Genomic DNA, 21,152 nt, shown 5'->3' on the forward strand with positions numbered 1-21,152 from the left:
TTCCATGCCTTGCCCAAATACATAATGACCCAGCTTGTGAGGGATTTTCACGAGAAAAGATCTTTAGACTGGGTCATTGAACAGGCGACCCGGATCTATGAGGTGCAGAAGCCAATAGAAAATAAAAATAATGCGCCCAAAAACCCCAAAGCCAACAACACCCCTGCTGCTGCCAAGGTGGCAGAGGTAAAGGTCACCCCCGTTTTAGAGTTGGAGATGGGGGGGCCTAAAAACCTACCTGAACCTAATAATGCTAGGCCCAGAAGGTCCTCGGGCCAGTCACAAACAGGGAGTCAAGGAGGTAGTCCCACAAATGGGGTCCCTCGCTCTCCTGACTATGTAAGTCCCCGTTACAAGGGAAGTCGACCCATCCTGGGTTATGTGTGGACTCTTCCAGCCCAAGGGGGGGGATCCAGCCAAGCACCTAACCCAGGGAACTTCCCTCCTAACTTCCCACCGGAGGGCAGAAATTCTCCAAATCCTGGGCAGAACTTTTTCCCCAGGTATCCACCCAACTTCCAGCCCCAAAATCCTCCACCCTTCTTTCCCCAATTCCCTGAGCCCAGACAACCGAATCCGGGAGAGGGGAGGCCAAGGGTGGAGGGGTATCCAAATCTTCCCAACCAGGGGTACTACCACAGAAGGGATAGCTACCCTTCCCGGGATCAGCCCAGGGGAGAAAACAGGGCCCCGTATCAGCCTGAGCGGGTTTCCCAGTTAGAGCGCCAGGTTCAAAACATGGCGCGGGATCTGTGTCACATACTGAGGGCTCAGCAGAACCCTCAGATCGGCATGCCGGCGCAGAACGCACCCAACTCTGGACCTGGTGCTCCAGAACAATGACGGGGGCAGCACCCCGATAACTCACCGGTTCCCAGGGAGGAGGCACAAGGGGAAGGGGAGTGTAAAGCCTTGGAGGAAGCTTCCTTCCTCACTTGTAAACAGCCCCTGGAAACCCAGGAACCAGAAACAAAATCTCTTGCCCCTGAAAGTCTGCCTCCTAAGGAGCAGAGGGGGGGTAGGAGAAACAAAAGACCCAAACAGACTCAGTTTGAGGAGGAGGTACAGATCTTCCAATTTGAGGGAGAGGGATCCTCAGAGGATCCTGGGAAAAGGATCTTCTCCTTCAGAGAGGGGGGAACTCCTCCCAAAGAAAAATGGGTCCCTAGGGATGCAAATCCAGACTGGGGAGATGTGGAGACTGAGCTACCGCCGCCCACCATCTCATCCCAGAACCAACAGCAAGAAAATCCCCTGGTTCAAACCCATCCTGGTGACTGCCTCCAAAAAGGGGGGGGCGGCCCGGAACCGGAGCCAGGGGAACCCACAATGGCTCTGATCTCCAGTTGCCAATTTTTTCTTTCAGATTCCCAAGGCTCTCCACAGAATTCTGCCCAAATCTCTTCGCTAGCGATGTCCAAAACTCGAAAGTTAGCCCACCAGTTGTCCAAAAATGTGCATTATCTGTGCCCCCTTGAGGAGAAGGAGGGAAGATACTATGCCCCGGTACAAGTACAGGGACAGGGTACAATTTTGGCACTGGTGGACACGGGATCTCAAGCTACCCTTCTGTCCAGAAGGGCCTTTGATGAACTGAATGCAGGAAGGGGAGGGAATTACCAAATTCCTCTCACCTCACTTCCTGGACAACTCCAGAACTTTGACGGGAAGGAAATTCCTGTCGAGGGGACGGCAGATTTGGACATTAAAATTGGGCGACACAAGTTGAAACACCCGGTCATAGTTGTGACTCCAGAGGGCACCCCTTGTTTACTGGGGAATGACCTCCTGAGGAGGTTGTCACCCTTAATAGATTGCGTAAACAAGGTCCTCTGGACCCAGACTAGCCGACCAATAAAATTAAAACAGAGTGTCAACCATGTTAGTTTAAACGGCACCTGCCACATGGTTGAACAAAAATCTGACCAAGTAGAATTTCACTTCCAGAATAGCCAAATTCCAGACGTGACAGTAATAGCAGTAGGACAACAGACTGGTGATGGAGGGTCCTCTCTATTTCTGAAAATCAACCTTCCTTCCAGTTTAAGGTGGTATTCCACACTGGAAGGAAACACCCTGAAATGCTTTACCAATCCACAATCAGAAACTCCCACTCCTATAGTCCAGAAAGATGTGAAATCAGCTCAGAGCCTGGCTGATATTCAGCAAATTGGAGAGCAGTTGTTCATCCCTGTTCAGTTAAATGATGGGAAGGACTCTGTTCTCGCTCGAGTGTGCGTGAACAATGCTAAGAGCTTCATCAGCGAAGCCATGTTTCGCCAACTCCCAAAAGATCCAGCCATTCCCACCTTCAAACTGATAGACAAATGGGGAATGGACCTGGAAGCACCTAATTCCAAACATCTCCTGCCAAGCAGGTGTATGCTCAAAATCTCCATTGGCAACAAGAGCATAGTCCACAATTGTTGGGTCGTGCGAGACGTCCATGCCGCCTTTTACTTAGGCAGTGACATTCTCAATCGCTTTGCCATTAGTTTGGACCTAATAAACTTCAAACCTTGGTCCCGATTAGCGGATAATCCCATGGGCTTTGATGATCCAGAAAAAGCATTTAGGTCAGCTCAATTGCTACCTTATGCAGTTGAAATTCAGATCAAAGAGGAAGTCACCATCCCAGAAAGGACCCGACAATTCTCCCTGGAAGTGAAAGTTAAAAGAGGACAATATTTGCAAAACCCTGATGCTTACATACATCTAAACGCTTCTCTCCAACAGCAAGGGTTGGGGGTAAACCCAACACCATTAGTCAACATAGAACATGACACCATTCTAATAGAGGTGGATAACAGCGACTTAAGAGTATTACTCTAGCCGCAGGCACCATTATTGGAATGGCGGTTGATGACCGACATTTTTCCATCGATTTAGGTAATGAACTGTTAGGACCAATCCCCAAGGACTGTTTTGACAGTGACAGTGAGGACAATACAACACCAGACAGGATTTTTACCCGGCATGGGGGGAACTTCCTGGTGTACACTTCTTGCCCTTATGGTAAGGAAGATGTGACTTGTGACTTCAGAAGGGATGAGGTGATTTTCCAGGTCCATGAGGGCTGCCTTTCCCACCTGAAGCCTCCAGTCCAAATCAGCACTCTGACCAGGGACTTCTCCACCCAGCTGGAGGAGGCCGCTGAGATAGCCAAACCAGAAGTCTTTCCAGGCTTCAGGCAGATGGTGGAAGAGAGAGTCAACCTAGCTGATGCCTGTGTGACTCTGGAACAAAAGCAAAAGTTGAAACAAGTTTTCTTGGATTTCCAAGATCTCTTTGCGGTAGACTCATATGACTGTGGTCACACTGACATCCACACAACAACAATCCCCACGGACCCTGGCATGACTCCTGTGTTTGTGAAGCAATATCGCTTGCCTCTCGCATCAATGGAGTCCCTTACTGAAATAATTAAGAACCTTGAGTCCCGGGGAATAATCCGTCCAGTCCACAGCACCTTCAATAATCCGGTGCTGGGAATATTGAAGCCAAACGGCCAGTGGAGACTCTGCGCCGACCTCAGGGAGCTCAACAAACGGGTCCATACTTCCCGATGGCCTCTTCCCTACATTGACCAAGGGCTGGCCCAGATTCAGGGGTCACAGGTATTCACTGCAATAGACCTGACCAATGGATACTGGACCGTGCCTGTCAGCAGGGAGGACCAATACAAACTGGCTTTCACCTTTGGGGGCCAGCAGTACACATGGACCCGGACTCCCTTCGGATACCTTAACTCCGGTAATGAGTTCAATATTTTCCTACATAAGGACATGCCCGACCTGGGTGCGAGGGGTAACCTGGCTTATGTAGATGATGTCCTCATCAAAAGTTCATCTGTGGAGGAACACATAGCGGAGATCCGTTATGTTCTGACGCAGTTGAGGGCCGCTGGAGCAAAACTTTCCTTTCAGAAAGCACAGTGGTGTAGAACCCGTGTTAATTTCTTGGGGCATGAGATTACTCCTCAGGGTCTCTGTCCCCAGGAAAAGAAAGTGGAAGCACTTCAGAAACTGAAAGACCCCACAACTCTGCGGGAACTAAGGAGCCTCCTTGGACTGACTAATTACATCAGAAAGTTCATTGAGGGCTATGCAGAGATCACCAGACCCCTGATTCATCTCCTGAAGGGGGGGGTCAAGTGGGAATGGGGTCCAGAACAAGCCGAGGCGGTAAAACAACTCAAGAGAAGCCTCTCACAAGCGCCTTGCCTAGCTTACCCTGTCAGAAACAAGGAGTTCTTCCTGGAGACGGGGTTCTCTAATACGTGCTTGACAGCAGTATTATACCAAAAGCATGACAAGGTCAATAAAGTAATCTCCTATGCGAGCAAAACTTTATCCTCTGTGGAGGAAAAATTCAACGATTGTGAGAAGGCACTCCTGGCAACGGTGTGGGCATTGAAGAATTACCGCCCGTTTATCCAGGGGGAACACATCATAGTGGAGACTCCACACCATCCTCTGCAATATCTCCAAAGTGACAGAATCTGGGCCGGAAATGTGAGTAATTCCCGAATTACTTCCTGGATTCTGTCAATGCAAGGCTTTCCTGTGGAGGTCAGATATGGCCAAAACAAGAAGAGTCCCCTCGCGCAAGGTCTGGCTGACTTGCATGATTGTGCCAGAGAAAACTGTCTCGAGGACGAAAGTCTAAAAATAAAGGACAACATGGAGGCATACCTTAATTCCCCCCACAAAGTCTTTGAAGAAGACAAGTGTGAGGGAATGCCCACTGTATATGTGGATGGATGCTCTTACCATGTTGACAACGACGGGGAGAAAGAACTGGTGGCCGGCGTAGGGAATGCATGGGTGAATGAGTCCCCAGAACCCTCCGCTGGATACAAAATTGGTCCCCGAAGTAGTCAGGTGGCAGAATTGATGGCTGTGCATCAGGCCATCCTCACTGCTGTCCAGCATCAACTCCACGAACTGGTCATAATCACAGATTCGGATTATGTACGCAACGGGTTCGTGGAACACCTGGTTAATTGGAAAACCAGAGGCATGTTATGTGCTAACAACAAACCCTTGAAACATGGGAAGTTGATCCAAAACATTGATGATCTGGTCACCTCGAATGACATGACCATCTATTGGAAAAAGATCAAGGGTCATTCCAAAGTAGAGGGACCAGACAAAACTGGAAATGACTTGGCTGATCAGCTGGCCAAAACCGGGGCCATCCAAGGGGATCTAATTGAGATTGAGTCCCTGTTGGGGGAAATCCAGGTCACTGCTATCACTAGGTCCCAGACAAATGCTCACAATGATCTTTCAATTGCACAATCGAGTAAGGAGACCCCTGATGCTGATTTGATTACAGCTCAGAAGGGGGATCCAATTATTGGTAAGTTTTACCAGCACCTTGAGGACCCTGAGAACTTTCCCCTGACGGATACCGATTACATTGGGAAAGAGGACCTAAGGGTGTTGATGAAATGTCCAAAAATGTTCCGGATCCAAGACGGTTTGTTGGTAAGGAAATCCAAAGCTGGCCACGATCAGTGGGTGGTTCCTACCTCATTCCGAAGCCTGATGTTAAGTCACGCCCATGATGCGGCCACCGCCGGTCATAGGGGGTTTCACACAACACTGGAAATCTTAAGAGAGGTTGCATACTGGCCACACATGGGGCAGGACCTCGACCAATACTTGAAGGGGTGTCTTGTGTGTGCACAATTTCAGCCATCATCCCTCATGCACCGTGCGCCTCTCCAAAAGAGGGGGATGACACTGCCATGGTCAGATTTACAAATCGACTTTGTAGGCCCCGTGATTCGCTCTGCTAGGGGGAATAAGTACATGTTGACTGTGACATGCTTGTTTACCAAGTGGGTGGAATGTCTCCCAGCCCCAAATTGCAAGGCAGAAACTGCAGCTGCCCTGATGATTAACCACATCTTTTCCCGTTTCGGTCTACCTCAAAGGATTGAGTCAGACAGGGGTAGCCACTTCACCAGTGAAGTAATGACAAAGATGTGGGAGATACTGGGGGTCAAAAGGAAGTTGCATATTGCTTACCGCCAGCTTCTTCTGGGGCAGTAGAGAGATATAACCGAACCATTGTGAGCATACTAAAAAAGTTTGTGGCAGATTCTGGGCCAAGTTGGGATATCCGATTACCGCTGGTCCTAATGGCCATCAGATCTACCCCTTCATCTGCAACTAAAATGTCACCATTTGAGTTGATGACTGGGCGCAAGATGGTGCTTCCTCAGCATTTGCTCTACAGGACCCAAGAGCAGACACTGATAAATGCCTCCACAACTCATGAGTATGTGGAGAATTTAAGGAAACACCTTCAACATGCTTTTGCTTATGCTCAGCGGAATCTAGAAAGATCAGCTGATAGCATGAAGACCCACTATGACCTGAAGACTTCCAGGAAGGAATATCAGGTGGGGGACCGGGTCTATCTATACAATTTCCAAAGGAACCAGGCCAAACAGCAAAAATTTTTGCCTACATGGAAGGGACCCTTTGAGATTATAGACAAAATCTCCCCTGTGGCCTACAAGATCCGCATCCCCAAAGGCGGTTTGGCAGAGGGGGAAGACAAGTGGGTCCACATAAACCAGTTGAAGTGTTGCCATCCCAGGCACACTCTGCAACAACTGGAGGAATCCTCTGGAATCCTAGAGGGTACTGTCTCAGATTAATTCAGTTCTAACTTAAAATATCCTACATATCGCCTATCAAATTCTGAGTTTCTCAATGTGGGTGTTTTCGTTTTTGAATGCAAAAAGAAATGTGCATGTTCATATGTTTTGACTATAAATTTATATGCCACCCCACTATATCAATGGTGGGGGAAAAAATGTGTCCATGAATAGGTATTGCCGCTCTTCCTTTGTCGTCCTAGGAGAAAGAAAACCTGGAGACGGGCCAAGGAGGATGATCCGGAGACCGGGAGCAGAGACGCAAGGGGCCCAGTGTACCGCCCAATACTCCCATCAGGACCGGCGAGGAGAACCGATCGATCCGACTGGATGGAGGAAAAGATGCTGAACTGTGCCATCTATTGGAAGAAGATGAGGAAACATCCCAGGTCTTGCGAGTCCCATCAGTGAAACAGAATGGCCATCGCAAGAGGGGGGCTTGTGGGATGTTTTTACCCATGCATCCAAGCCCTACATCAAAACTGTGCAGTACTGACATGGAAAACATCATGATGGCCAGAGATTCCCAGAAAATGCCCAGGGAAGTGCATGAAGAATATGCCGCCACCCATTTTGCCGATGTTATGGGCACAGAAGGGCACTGCCTAAAACCACCATTGGACTACCCACACAGTAGCCTGAAACCATTGGGAATGGCAATGTGAATTGCCAAAAGCAACCTAGAATTGTGGGGAATTCATTTTCTTAAATCCCAAAAATGGGTGCATTACCAGTACTCACCACTATCAGAAAGCCGGCGTTTTAAAACAACACCAGACTTTTTTTTTTGTGTAAAACTGAATAAATGAACCCAAAGCAGGCCAAAGAAAGACTGAGAGGTGGATACAATGTAAAGTTATATTCTGAAGTGACTTGAAGGTTTATAACAAGACTGGCTGAGCTGTGGATTTCAGCAGTTTAAGTAAATTTGGACTGAAAGACACTAAAAATCTAAATGTTTAAAAGAAATGAGTGACCTACTTTTGAGTGTCACATAGGTTGCAATTGTTTAAATGTCATAGTTTTAAACTTAGAATCAGAATTCTAGCTGCATATGTAAAAATGGTTAGTTTTATTTGAATGCAGAAAACTGGGTAACTAAAAGTGACATTAGCTGGGGCCTGGCTTAAGGAACTGAATTCTGCCCACCAGCTACCCCCGACAGGAGTTGAGACTTGCACAACTGTTGTGTTCCCAGGCCTAGCTGCCTTTTGCTGTTCCCACCAAAAGGGATATGACACTTCTCTGATTGAATTACCAAGGGACTGCTAGAGACTAAACATAGGACCCAGGCAGAGGGTTTATTGAAGTGGCCATACATGGCTTCCTCTTGAACAATGGGCCTTCCAGGGCCCAGGCAAATGTTTTATTATGGGGGCCGTAAAAGTGGCTTCCTCCAGGAAGGAAAGGGGAGGAGCACTGCCAGTGAGAGCAAGCTGGCTTGGCAGAACTGGAAAAACCAGAAATTCAACCTTGTGCTGGGGGGAAACCACACCCCTTTGGAGCAGAATATGGTTTTAGAAAAAGATGAATAACTCATAGTACAGACTTGTCATAATTATTTAAAAGATACCATAATTCTTGTGATTTTTCTGCCCACATTTTAAGAGGTTTTTAGAACCGGTGGCATGATCTGGGGGCAAACTAGCAGTTAAGAGGGTATTACTTAAAATGTCTGCATGTGAAAAGTCTGATACTTCGTCAATTAATGCCTGCATGCCTTGCACACATTTGGGTAAATTTGAGTAAGAATCTGATATTGGTAACCTGACCAAAAAGTGCAAATGTTGCCATTTCTGAATGCAAGCTCCCAGGAAGAGCAGATTTGGACAGGGTATACCTCCTGTGATATGTGATGGGTGCATGTAATTTTAAACAAATGTGTACCTGTGCAAATATGTCTTTTGGGTCAAAATATAGATTGTGTGTAATTTGACAGGGGTGGGTTCTCTGTACCATAAACAGACCTCATCATGATGACACTTCATTTCATTCCCCCAATCAAGGGGAAGAGGATGAAGTGGCCAATGACAAGTGGAGAGGGGTAGGGCCTAGGAAGCTAGCCTTTCCACCCACTTTCAAAACACATAAAAGCAGACAGTCAGGACAGATAGGGAGATTCAATTCCATTTGCTGCGGGGCATGCTGCCGGACCATACCACATCCAGAGATCCAGACTTCAAATCCATCAATCTCCAGAGAAAGCTGTGCAGAAAGATCCAGAAGCAGTGCTGTACCCAGAGAGAGCAGAGCTGACCCAGACCACTGTTAGCAGAACCAGAGAGCTGACCCAGATCACTGTGAAGTGCCGAGACCAGACCAGAGTCCAGTCTAAAACCTGACCAGATCCGTGGCGAGGCCCATTCTATTTCTAAATATATTGTGAGTACCTAGCAGAACTGCGCAGAACCAATCTCTTAGGTAAAATAATCTAATCCAAGCTATTTTAATCTAAGTAGAACTGCCTCCTAACTGTCACCTGTCATTTGCAAAGCTGTCACCTGTCATTTCTAGTTGCTAGCCGTCACTTGTCACTTTGAACTTTAAAATTTCAAATCTGAAAAACGACCTTTACCATATCGCTCATATCTCCGTGACCGTTTGTCTTAGAGACTTGCAGTAACTTTCCTCTGAAAGCTGGGAATCTTGGCTTTTCAACGAATCTAGAACCGCATTCCTATTCCATAGACTTTTGCCGCAATCGCGAAAAACGCACTCGCGAATTTTGCCGCGATTTGCAAATTTCTCCACGTGTGAAAACAGCAGTTTCCTTGCTTTCCTTGCTAAAAATTCGTTTGCCTCTTAAGAACCATCCCTGAATCATTGCTAGAGTGAGCCTGGACTAATATTAACTAGATACCACTCACCCTGAACCTCTAGAGGGATATAAAAGCATTTTAGCATATTTTTCACTTCATTGCCAGCACATATAAAAGCATTTTAGCACATTTTCCAATATAGTGCTATCACATATCAAAGCATTTTGGGCCTGTGTTTCAAACTTCTATAGTCTAAGCTTGCTGGGGTGAACTGAATTACATTTGATTGCATTTCTGAGAACTGTGTGCTTTCCTTCCATTTCCTTGCATGGCATAAAGGGGGGAGGGGATTGCCAGAGAAAAGTGATTACATTGTTTTGTTGAAATCATATTGAGTATTTTCTGTATTGCATTTTCATTCAACATTACATCCATCTGAATTTATATAAAGCATTCTCTACCACCTTATTCTTCTGTTCCTATTCACAAGTGTGCTAGTGCCAGACTATCCATTATTGATTACTGCTCAGATTCAGTGTGATATTCAATTATTAATTTATTATAAAGCGTGATATATATATATATATATATATATATATATATATATATTGTTTAAATTATCAAATAAACCTTTAAACTTGCAAAACAGAACTACTTCTTGGCTCAGTGGGGTCAGGGGGATTCCAAGAGAGGGGTGTTATATAGGGGTAGTCATCCAGAACGCATGAACTGGACATAAAGATATATTAATAAGGGTTTCCATTCAGTATCCCAGACTAGGCATTGACTTAGCTGTAGTGTTGAATTGAATCCTCTTACAAATTGGGGGCTCGAGCGGGACGTTTGGGTTAGATCTATCACTTGTGCAGATTAATACAGTGTGCCAGCTGACCAGATACACATATCCGGTCGGATCACCATGCTGTGTTACGCTGTAAAGCACTCCTCAAAGGAACGCTCTAAGGAAAAGGTCTGTTTTGCAAAAATAAAATACAAACTTCTGTAAATCAGGAAGGAACTCAAATTCCAGAATGACGACCTTGGTAGATATGAAAATAGCCAGAGAGCACTTCTTACATAAGCTATTTGTGAGAGGTGAGTGGACCTATCAGGACCAGACGGTCTGGTTGCAAGCAATCGCACCCCAGATCACGGAAACAGGGTCAGATACATGGAGAGACCAGGGTCCCTTACATGTGGCCCTGAGTGAACTATATATGTCCTCTAAGGCCAAGGATGAGCACAACAAGATTGCCAGGGTAGCGGCATATTTATATTTACATATGGGAGCCATGCAGGACAAATGTGCTGAAGGCCAAGATCTGGCGAGTAGGCAACTGCTGGCATTACAGAAGGTCCAATCTGACCTGGTCTCTTCTGAGCAGAGGCTGCAGGGGAGCCAGGAGTCAGAAAATGAGAGTAGACAGCACATCATTAAAATAAAGAGGGATATGGACATCCTGCAACAGGAAAAGGCTGACCAGGATACCAGATTTCTGGCCTTGCAGAAGGAGTACCAAGAAGGTTTGGACTCCCTACTGCAGAGCCAGAAAAAGCTGGAGCAACAGTTAGACTTCAATAGGGCATGTGCTGAGCAGGTAGTCACCCTGCAAAGCCACCTAGATAGGGAGAAGGCAGAGAGCAATAAACTGATTTTGAAAGACCTGGATACCCAGGCAGAGTTTGACCAGGAGCGCCAGAAAGCTGGTGCCTTCCAAAGGCAAAGGGACGACCTGGCGGCACAGATGCAGGCTCTTAGTCAGGAAAGGGATACCTTAGGCCAGGAAGTCTGCCACTTAAAAAGGAAAATGGAAGAAAATCACCTGGCTCTCCAGGGACTGGGTGACCTCCAAAAAGAACACCATAACTTGTTAGAGCACACCAGGAAGGTGGAGGATGCTCTGGCAAGAAAGGAGCAGGCCAATAGGGACACAGCTCAGGAGGTAACCCTCCTGCAGCAAAGACTGGCCCAGTGCTCCAGGACCAATCAGGAAACGCAGAGAGAGAATGAGGCTCTCTGCCAGCACAATGATAGGCTCCAACAACAGGTAGCGATGCAGGAGAGACTGATAGAGTCTAGTAAGGCCTTAACTGAGGAACTGAAAGCGCAGGCTCTTGCATTGCAACAGGGAGCAGGGGCGGATAGAGACCAGGTTCGCTGGGAAAGGGAAACTCCTGAGCATAACCTCAGGAGCCCTAGTACCAGAGGCCTTTATCTCTCTCAATCCCTGGACTCTGCCACCCCCATGTCCCCTGGTGCACATGAGCACCGGGCCACAGGGATGGCAGATTACTATCCAGCCAGAAGCATGGGGCTCATAGGCCAGTACCTCCCAGGAATGGATGGGCGGGCATCCGGGTATGGGCACCCAAGTACAGTGCAATTTAGTGGGGAACCCCAGGAGAGTAGGCCCATTAAGGGAATCCTGAAAACCTCTGCCCAGTTAGGTCAGTGGGGGGGGTGCCCATCAAATCCTGGCAGCAAGGAGGGATCTGAAGACTCCTCTGAGCGGTACAGGACACAGGAGACCAGGTCCCCACATTCTGCCAGCCATTCCCAGGCTCTCAGAATCCGGGAAAACCTGGAAGATCAGACAGGAACCTCTGGGAGCAGTGCCTCTGAGTCAGAGGACGAATGGACAAGGGTTACCCGAACCAAAAAGGCCAATAAGGCAAAAAGGGCCTTGATTAAGGACCCATTGAAACAGATTAAGGCAATCAGGAGTGTCATCACGCCTTATCATAAGAACGCCAAGTACTCTGTTTGGGAACACTTGGAGCTCTATGAGCAAATGATGGAGACTTTTCATTTGAAGGACAGCCAAAGCTGTATCCAATATGTAAAGTGGACATTCTCCCCAGAGTACTCCAGTTTCTTTGCAGGGCTGGAGGACCAAAATCATTCCAGGTGGTCCACCTATAGGGCGGCCATATTAAAACATTTTTCTGTTCACAGAAATCCCCAAGAGGCTCGCAAGGCAGCCTACAATTTACAATGTGGGGAGGATCAGGCCCCACAAGAATTTGTGCAGGAGTTAAAGCGTGCTTTTGCACAGACCACAAGAAGAGTGCGCACGGATAGCAGAGAATTTATTAATACGTTTTTCCATGCCTTGCCCAAATACATAATGACCCAGCTTGTGAGGGATTTTCACGAGAAAAGATCTTTAGACTGGGTCATTGAACAGGCGACCCGGATCTATGAGGTGCAGAAGCCAATAGAAAATAAAAATAATGCGCCCAAAAACCCCAAAGCCAACAACACCCCTGCTGCTGCCAAGGTGGCAGAGGTAAAGGTCACCCCCGTTTTAGAGTTGGAGATGGGGGGGCCTAAAAACCTACCTGAACCTAATAATGCTAGGCCCAGAAGGTCCTCGGGCCAGTCACAAACAGGGAGTCAAGGAGGTAGTCCCACAAATGGGGTCCCTCGCTCTCCTGACTATGTAAGTCCCCGTTACAAGGGAAGTCGACCCATCCTGGGTTATGTGTGGACTCCTCCAGCCCAAGGGGGGGGATCCAGCCAAGCACCTAACCCAGGGAACTTCCCTCCTAACTTCCCACCGGAGGGCAGAAATTCTCCAAATCCTGGGCAGAACTTTTTCCCCAGGTATCCACCCAACTTCCAGCCCCAAAATCCTCCACCCTTCTTTCCCCAATTCCCTGAGCCCAGACAACCGAATCCGGGAGAGGGGAGGCCAAGGGTGGAGGGGTATCCAAATCTTCCCAACCAGGGGTACTACCACAGAAGGGATAGCTACCCTTCCCGGGATCAGCCCAGGGGAGAAAACAGGGCCCCGTATCAGCCTGAGCGGGTTTCCCAGTTAGAGCGCCAGGTTCAAAACATGGCGCGGGATCTGTGTCACATACTGAGGGCTCAGCAGAACCCTCAGATCGGCATGCCGGCGCAGAACGCACCCAACTCTGGACCTGGTGCTCCAGAACAATGACGGGGGCAGCACCCCGATAACTCACCGGTTCCCAGGGAGGAGGCACAAGGGGAAGGGGAGTGTAAAGCCTTGGAGGAAGCTTCCTTCCTCACTTGTAAACAGCCCCTGGAAACCCAGGAACCAGAAACAAAATCTCTTGCCCCTGAAAGTCTGCCTCCTAAGGAGCAGAGGGGGGGTAGGAGAAACAAAAGACCCAAACAGACTCAGTTTGAGGAGGAGGTACAGATCTTCCAATTTGAGGGAGAGGGATCCTCAGAGGATCCTGGGAAAAGGATCTTCTCCTTCAGAGAGGGGGGAACTCCTCCCAAAGAAAAATGGGTCCCTAGGGATGCAAATCCAGACTGGGGAGATGTGGAGACTGAGCTACCGCCGCCCACCATCTCATCCCAGAACCAACAGCAAGAAAATCCCCTGGTTCAAACCCATCCTGGTGACTGCCTCCAAAAAGGGGGGGGCGGCCCGGAACCGGAGCCAGGGGAACCCACAATGGCTCTGATCTCCAGTTGCCAATTTTTTCTTTCAGATTCCCAAGGCTCTCCACAGAATTCTGCCCAAATCTCTTCGCTAGCGATGTCCAAAACTCGAAAGTTAGCCCACCAGTTGTCCAAAAATGTGCATTATCTGTGCCCCCTTGAGGAGAAGGAGGGAAGATACTATGCCCCGGTACAAGTACAGGGACAGGGTACAATTTTGGCACTGGTGGACACGGGATCTCAAGCTACCCTTCTGTCCAGAAGGGCCTTTGATGAACTGAATGCAGGAAGGGGAGGGAATTACCAAATTCCTCTCACCTCACTTCCTGGACAACTCCAGAACTTTGACGGGAAGGAAATTCCTGTCGAGGGGACGGCAGATTTGGACATTAAAATTGGGCGACACAAGTTGAAACACCCGGTCATAGTTGTGACTCCAGAGGGCACCCCTTGTTTACTGGGGAATGACCTCCTGAGGAGGTTGTCACCCTTAATAGATTGCGTAAACAAGGTCCTCTGGACCCAGACTAGCCGACCAATAAAATTAAAACAGAGTGTCAACCATGTTAGTTTAAACGGCACCTGCCACATGGTTGAACAAAAATCTGACCAAGTAGAATTTCACTTCCAGAATAGCCAAATTCCAGACGTGACAGTAATAGCAGTAGGACAACAGACTGGTGATGGAGGGTCCTCTCTATTTCTGAAAATCAACCTTCCTTCCAGTTTAAGGTGGTATTCCACACTGGAAGGAAACACCCTGAAATGCTTTACCAATCCACAATCAGAAACTCCCACTCCTATAGTCCAGAAAGATGTGAAATCAGCTCAGAGCCTGGCTGATATTCAGCAAATTGGAGAGCAGTTGTTCATCCCTGTTCAGTTAAATGATGGGAAGGACTCTGTTCTCGCTCGAGTGTGCGTGAACAATGCTAAGAGCTTCATCAGCGAAGCCATGTTTCGCCAACTCCCAAAAGATCCAGCCATTCCCACCTTCAAACTGATAGACAAATGGGGAATGGACCTGGAAGCACCTAATTCCAAACATCTCCTGCCAAGCAGGTGTATGCTCAAAATCTCCATTGGCAACAAGAGCATAGTCCACAATTGTTGGGTCGTGCGAGACGTCCATGCCGCCTTTTACTTAGGCAGTGACATTCTCAATCGCTTTGCCATTAGTTTGGACCTAATAAACTTCAAACCTTGGTCCCGATTAGCGGATAATCCCATGGGCTTTGATGATCCAGAAAAAGCATTTAGGTCAGCTCAATTGCTACCTTATGCAGTTGAAATTCAGATCAAAGAGGAAGTCACCATCCCAGAAAGGACCCGACAATTCTCCCTGGAAGTGAAAGTTAAAAGAGGACAATATTTGCAAAACCCTGATGCTTACATACATCTAAACGCTTCTCTCCAACAGCAAGGGTTGGGGGTAAACCCAACACCATTAGTCAACATAGAACATGACACCATTCTAATAGAGGTGGATAACAGCGACTTAAGAGTATTACTCTAGCCGCAGGCACCATTATTGGAATGGCGGTTGATGACCGACATTTTTCCATCGATTTAGGTAATGAACTGTTAGGACCAATCCCCAAGGACTGTTTTGACAGTGACAGTGAGGACAATACAACACCAGACAGGATTTTTACCCGGCATGGGGGGAACTTCCTGGTGTACACTTCTTGCCCTTATGGTAAGGAAGATGTGACTTGTGACTTCAGAAGGGATGAGGTGATTTTCCAGGTCCATGAGGGCTGCCTTTCCCACCTGAAGCCTCCAGTCCAAATCAGCACTCTGACCAGGGACTTCTCCACCCAGCTGGAGGAGGCCGCTGAGATAGCCAAACCAGAAGTCTTTCCAGGCTTCAGGCAGATGGTGGAAGAGAGAGTCAACCTAGCTGATGCCTGTGTGACTCTGGAACAAAAGCAAAAGTTGAAACAAGTTTTCTTGGATTTCCAAGATCTCTTTGCGGTAGACTGACATCCACACAACAACACAACAACAATCCCCACGGACCCTGGCATGACTCCTGTGTTTGTGAAGCAATATCGCTTGCCTCTCGCATCAATGGAGTCCCTTACTGAAATAATTAAGAACCTTGAGTCCCGGGGAATAATCCGTCCAGTCCACAGCACCTTCAATAATCCGGTGCTGGGAATATTGAAGCCAAACGGCCAGTGGAGACTCTGCGCCGACCTCAGGGAGCTCAACAAACGGGTCCATACTTCCCGATGGCCTCTTCCCTACATTGACCAAGGGCTGGCCCAGATTCAGGGGTCACAGGTATTCACTGCAATAGACCTGACCAATGGATACTGGACCGTGCCTGTCAGCAGGGAGGACCAATACAAACTGGCTTTCACCTTTGGGGGCCAGCAGTACACATGGACCCGGACTCCCTTCGGATACCTTAACTCCGGTAATGAGTTCAATATTTTCCTACATAAGGACATGCCCGACCTGGGTGCGAGGGGTAACCTGGCTTATGTAGATGATGTCCTCATCAAAAGTTCATCTGTGGAGGAACACATAGCGGAGATCCGTTATGTTCTGACGCAGTTGAGGGCCGCTGGAGCAAAACTTTCCTTTCAGAAAGCACAGTGGTGTAGAACCCGTGTTAATTTCTTGGGGCATGAGATTACTCCTCAGGGTCTCTGTCCCCAGGAAAAGAAAGTGGAAGCACTTCAGAAACTGAAAGACCCCACAACTCTGCGGGAACTAAGGAGCCTCCTTGGACTGACTAATTACATCAGAAAGTTCATTGAGGGCTATGCAGAGATCACCAGACCCCTGATTCATCTCCTGAAGGGGGGGGTCAAGTGGGAATGGGGTCCAGAACAAGCCGAGGCGGTAAAACAACTCAAGAGAAGCCTCTCACAAGCGCCTTGCCTAGCTTACCCTGTCAGAAACAAGGAGTTCTTCCTGGAGACGGGGTTCTCTAATACGTGCTTGACAGCAGTATTATACCAAAAGCATGACAAGGTCAATAAAGTAATCTCCTATGCGAGCAAAACTTTATCCTCTGTGGAGGAAAAATTCAACGATTGTGAGAAGGCACTCCTGGCAACGGTGTGGGCATTGAAGAATTACCGCCCGTTTATCCAGGGGGAACACATCATAGTGGAGACTCCACACCATCCTCTGCAATATCTCCAAAGTGACAGAATCTGGGCCGGAAATGTGAGTAATTCCCGAATTACTTCCTGGATTCTGTCAATGCAAGGCTTTCCTGTGGAGGTCAGATATGGCCAAAACAAGAAGAGTCCCCTCGCGCAAGGTCTGGCTGACTTGCATGATTGTGCCAGAGAAAACTGTCTCGAGGACGAAAGTCTAAAAATAAAGGACAACATGGAGGCATACCTTAATTCCCCCCACAAAGTCTTTGAAGAAGACAAGTGTGAGGGAATGCCCACTGTATATGTGGATGGATGCTCTTACCATGTTGACAACGACGGGGAGAAAGAACTGGTGGCCGGCGTAGGGAATGCATGGGTGAATGAGTCCCCAGAACCCTCCGCTGGATACAAAATTGGTCCCCGAAGTAGTCAGGTGGCAGAATTGATGGCTGTGCATCAGGCCATCCTCACTGCTGTCCAGCATCAACTCCACGAACTGGTCATAATCACAGATTCGGATTATGTACGCAACGGGTTCGTGGAACACCTGGTTAATTGGAAAACCAGAGGCATGTTATGTGCTAACAACAAACCCTTGAAACATGGGAAGTTGATCCAAAACATTGATGATCTGGTCACCTCGAATGACATGACCATCTATTGGAAAAAGATCAAGGGTCATTCCAAAGTAGAGGGACCAGACAAAACTGGAAATGACTTGGCTGATCAGCTGGCCAAAACCGGGGCCATCCAAGGGGATCTAATTGAGATTGAGTCCCTGTTGGGGGAAATCCAGGTCACTGCTATCACTAGGTCCCAGACAAATGCTCACAATGATCTTTCAATTGCACAATCGAGTAAGGAGACCCCTGATGCTGATTTGATTACAGCTCAGAAGGGGGATCCAATTATTGGTAAGTTTTACCAGCACCTTGAGGACCCTGAGAACTTTCCCCTGACGGATACCGATTACATTGGGAAAGAGGACCTAAGGGTGTTGATGAAATGTCCAAAAATGTTCCGGATCCAAGACGGTTTGTTGGTAAGGAAATCCAAAGCTGGCCACGATCAGTGGGTGGTTCCTACCTCATTCCGAAGCCTGATGTTAAGTCACGCCCATGATGCGGCCACCGCCGGTCATAGGGGGTTTCACACAACACTGGAAATCTTAAGAGAGGTTGCATACTGGCCACACATGGGGCAGGACCTCGACCAATACTTGAAGGGGTGTCTTGTGTGTGCACAATTTCAGCCATCATCCCTCATGCACCGTGCGCCTCTCCAAAAGAGGGGGATGACACTGCCATGGTCAGATTTACAAATCGACTTTGTAGGCCCCGTGATTCGCTCTGCTAGGGGGAATAAGTACATGTTGACTGTGACATGCTTGTTTACCAAGTGGGTGGAATGTCTCCCAGCCCCAAATTGCAAGGCAGAAACTGCAGCTGCCCTGATGATTAACCACATCTTTTCCCGTTTCGGTCTACCTCAAAGGATTGAGTCAGACAGGGGTAGCCACTTCACCAGTGAAGTAATGACAAAGATGTGGGAGATACTGGGGGTCAAAAGGAAGTTGCATATTGCTTACCGCCAGCTTCTTCTGGGGCAGTAGAGAGATATAACCGAACCATTGTGAGCATACTAAAAAAGTTTGTGGCAGATTCTGGGCCAAGTTGGGATATCCGATTACCGCTGGTCCTAATGGCCATCAGATCTACCCCTTCATCTGCAACTAAAATGTCACCATTTGAGTTGATGACTGGGCGCAAGATGGTGCTTCCTCAGCATTTGCTCTACAGGACCCAAGAGCAGACACTGATAAATGCCTCCACAACTCATGAGTATGTGGAGAATTTAAGGAAACACCTTCAACATGCTTTTGCTTATGCTCAGCGGAATCTAGAAAGATCAGCTGATAGCATGAAGACCCACTATGACCTGAAGACTTCCAGGAAGGAATATCAGGTGGGGGACCGGGTCTATCTATACAATTTCCAAAGGAACCAGGCCAAACAGCAAAAATTTTTGCCTACATGGAAGGGACCCTTTGAGATTATAGACAAAATCTCCCCTGTGGCCTACAAGATCCGCATCCCCAAAGGCGGTTTGGCAGAGGGGGAAGACAAGTGGGTCCACATAAACCAGTTGAAGTGTTGCCATCCCAGGCACACTCTGCAACAACTGGAGGAATCCTCTGGAATCCTAGAGGGTACTGTCTCAGATTAATTCAGTTCTAACTTAAAATATCCTACATATCGCCTATCAAATTCTGAGTTTCTCAATGTGGGTGTTTTCGTTTTTGAATGCAAAAAGAAATGTGCATGTTCATATGTTTTGACTATAAATTTATATGCCACCCCACTATATCAATGGTGGGGGAAAAAATGTGTCCATGAATAGGTATTGCCGCTCTTCCTTTGTCGTCCTAGGAGAAAGAAAACCTGGAGACGGGCCAAGGAGGATGATCCGGAGACCGGGAGCAGAGACGCAAGGGGCCCAGTGTACCGCCCAATACTCCCATCAGGACCGGCGAGGAGAACCGATCGATCCGACTGGATGGAGGAAAAGATGCTGAACTGTGCCATCTATTGGAAGAAGATGAGGAAACATCCCAGGTCTTGCGAGTCCCATCAGTGAAACAGAATGGCCATCGCAAGAGGGGGGCTTGTGGGATGTTTTTACCCATGCATCCAAGCCCTACATCAAAACTGTGCAGTACTGACATGGAAAACATCATGATGGCCAGAGATTCCCAGAAAATGCCCAGGGAAGTGCATGAAGAATATGCCGCCACCCATTTTGCCGATGTTATGGGCACAGAAGGGCACTGCCTAAAACCACCATTGGACTACCCACACAGTAGCCTGAAACCATTGGGAATGGCAATGTGAATTGCCAAAAGCAACCTAGAATTGTGGGGAATTCATTTTCTTAAATCCCAAAAATGGGTGCATTACCAGTACTCACCACTATCAGAAAGCCGGCGTTTTAAAACAACACCAGACTTTTTTTTTTTGTGTAAAACTGAATAAATGAACCCAAAGCAGGCCAAAGAAAGACTGAGAGGTGGATACAATGTAAAGTTATATTCTGAAGTGACTTGAAGGTTTATAACAAGACTGGCTGAGCTGTGGATTTCAGCAGTTTAAGTAAATTTGGACTGAAAGACACTAAAAATCTAAATGTTTAAAAGAAATGAGTGACCTACTTTTGAGTGTCACATAGGTTGCAATTGTTTAAATGTCATAGTTTTAAACTTAGAATCAGAATTCTAGCTGCATATGTAAAAATGGTTAGTTTTATTTGAATGCAGAAAACTGGGTAACTAAAAGTGACATTAGCTGGGGCCTGGCTTAAGGAACTGAATTCTGCCCACCAGCTACCCCCGACAGGAGTTGAGACTTGCACAACTGTTGTGTTCCCAGGCCTAGCTGCCTTTTGCTGTTCCCACCAAAAGGGATATGACACTTCTCTGATTGAATTACCAAGGGACTGCTAGAGACTAAACATAGGACCCAGGCAGAGGGTTTATTGAAGTGGCCATACATGGCTTCCTCTTGAACAATGGGCCTTCCAGGGCCCAGGCAAATGTTTTATTATGGGGGCCGTAAAAGTGGCTTCCTCCAGGAAGGAAAGGGGAGGAGCACTGCCAGTGAGAGCAAGCTGGCTTGGCAGAACTGGAAAAACCAGAAATTCAACCTTGTGCTGGGGGGAAACCACACCCCTTTGGAGCAGAATATGGTTTTAGAAAAAGATGAATAACTCATAGTACAGACTTGTCATAATTATTTAAAAGATACCATAATTCTTGTGATTTTTCTGCCCACATTTTAAGAGGTTTTTAGAACTGGTGGCATGATCTGGGGGCAAACTAGCAGTTAAGAGGGTATTACTTAAAATGTCTGCATGTGAAAAGTCTGATACTTCGTCAATTAATGCCTGCATGCCTTGCACACATTTGGGTAAATTTGAGTAAGAATCTGATATTGGTAACCTGACCAAAAAGTGCAAATGTTGCCATTTCTGAATGCAAGCTCCCAGGAAGAGCAGATTTGGACAGGGTATACCTCCTGTGATATGTGATGGGTGCATGTAATTTTAAACAAATGTGTACCTGTGCAAATATGTCTTTTGGGTCAAAATATAGATTGTGTGTAATTTGACAGGGGTGGGTT

The sequence above is a fragment of the Ambystoma mexicanum genome, chromosome 6q (assembly GCF_040938575.1).
Source record: "Ambystoma mexicanum isolate Mex_15411 chromosome 6q, UKY_AmexF1_1, whole genome shotgun sequence".
Classification (NCBI taxonomy): domain Eukaryota; kingdom Metazoa; phylum Chordata; class Amphibia; order Caudata; family Ambystomatidae; genus Ambystoma; species Ambystoma mexicanum.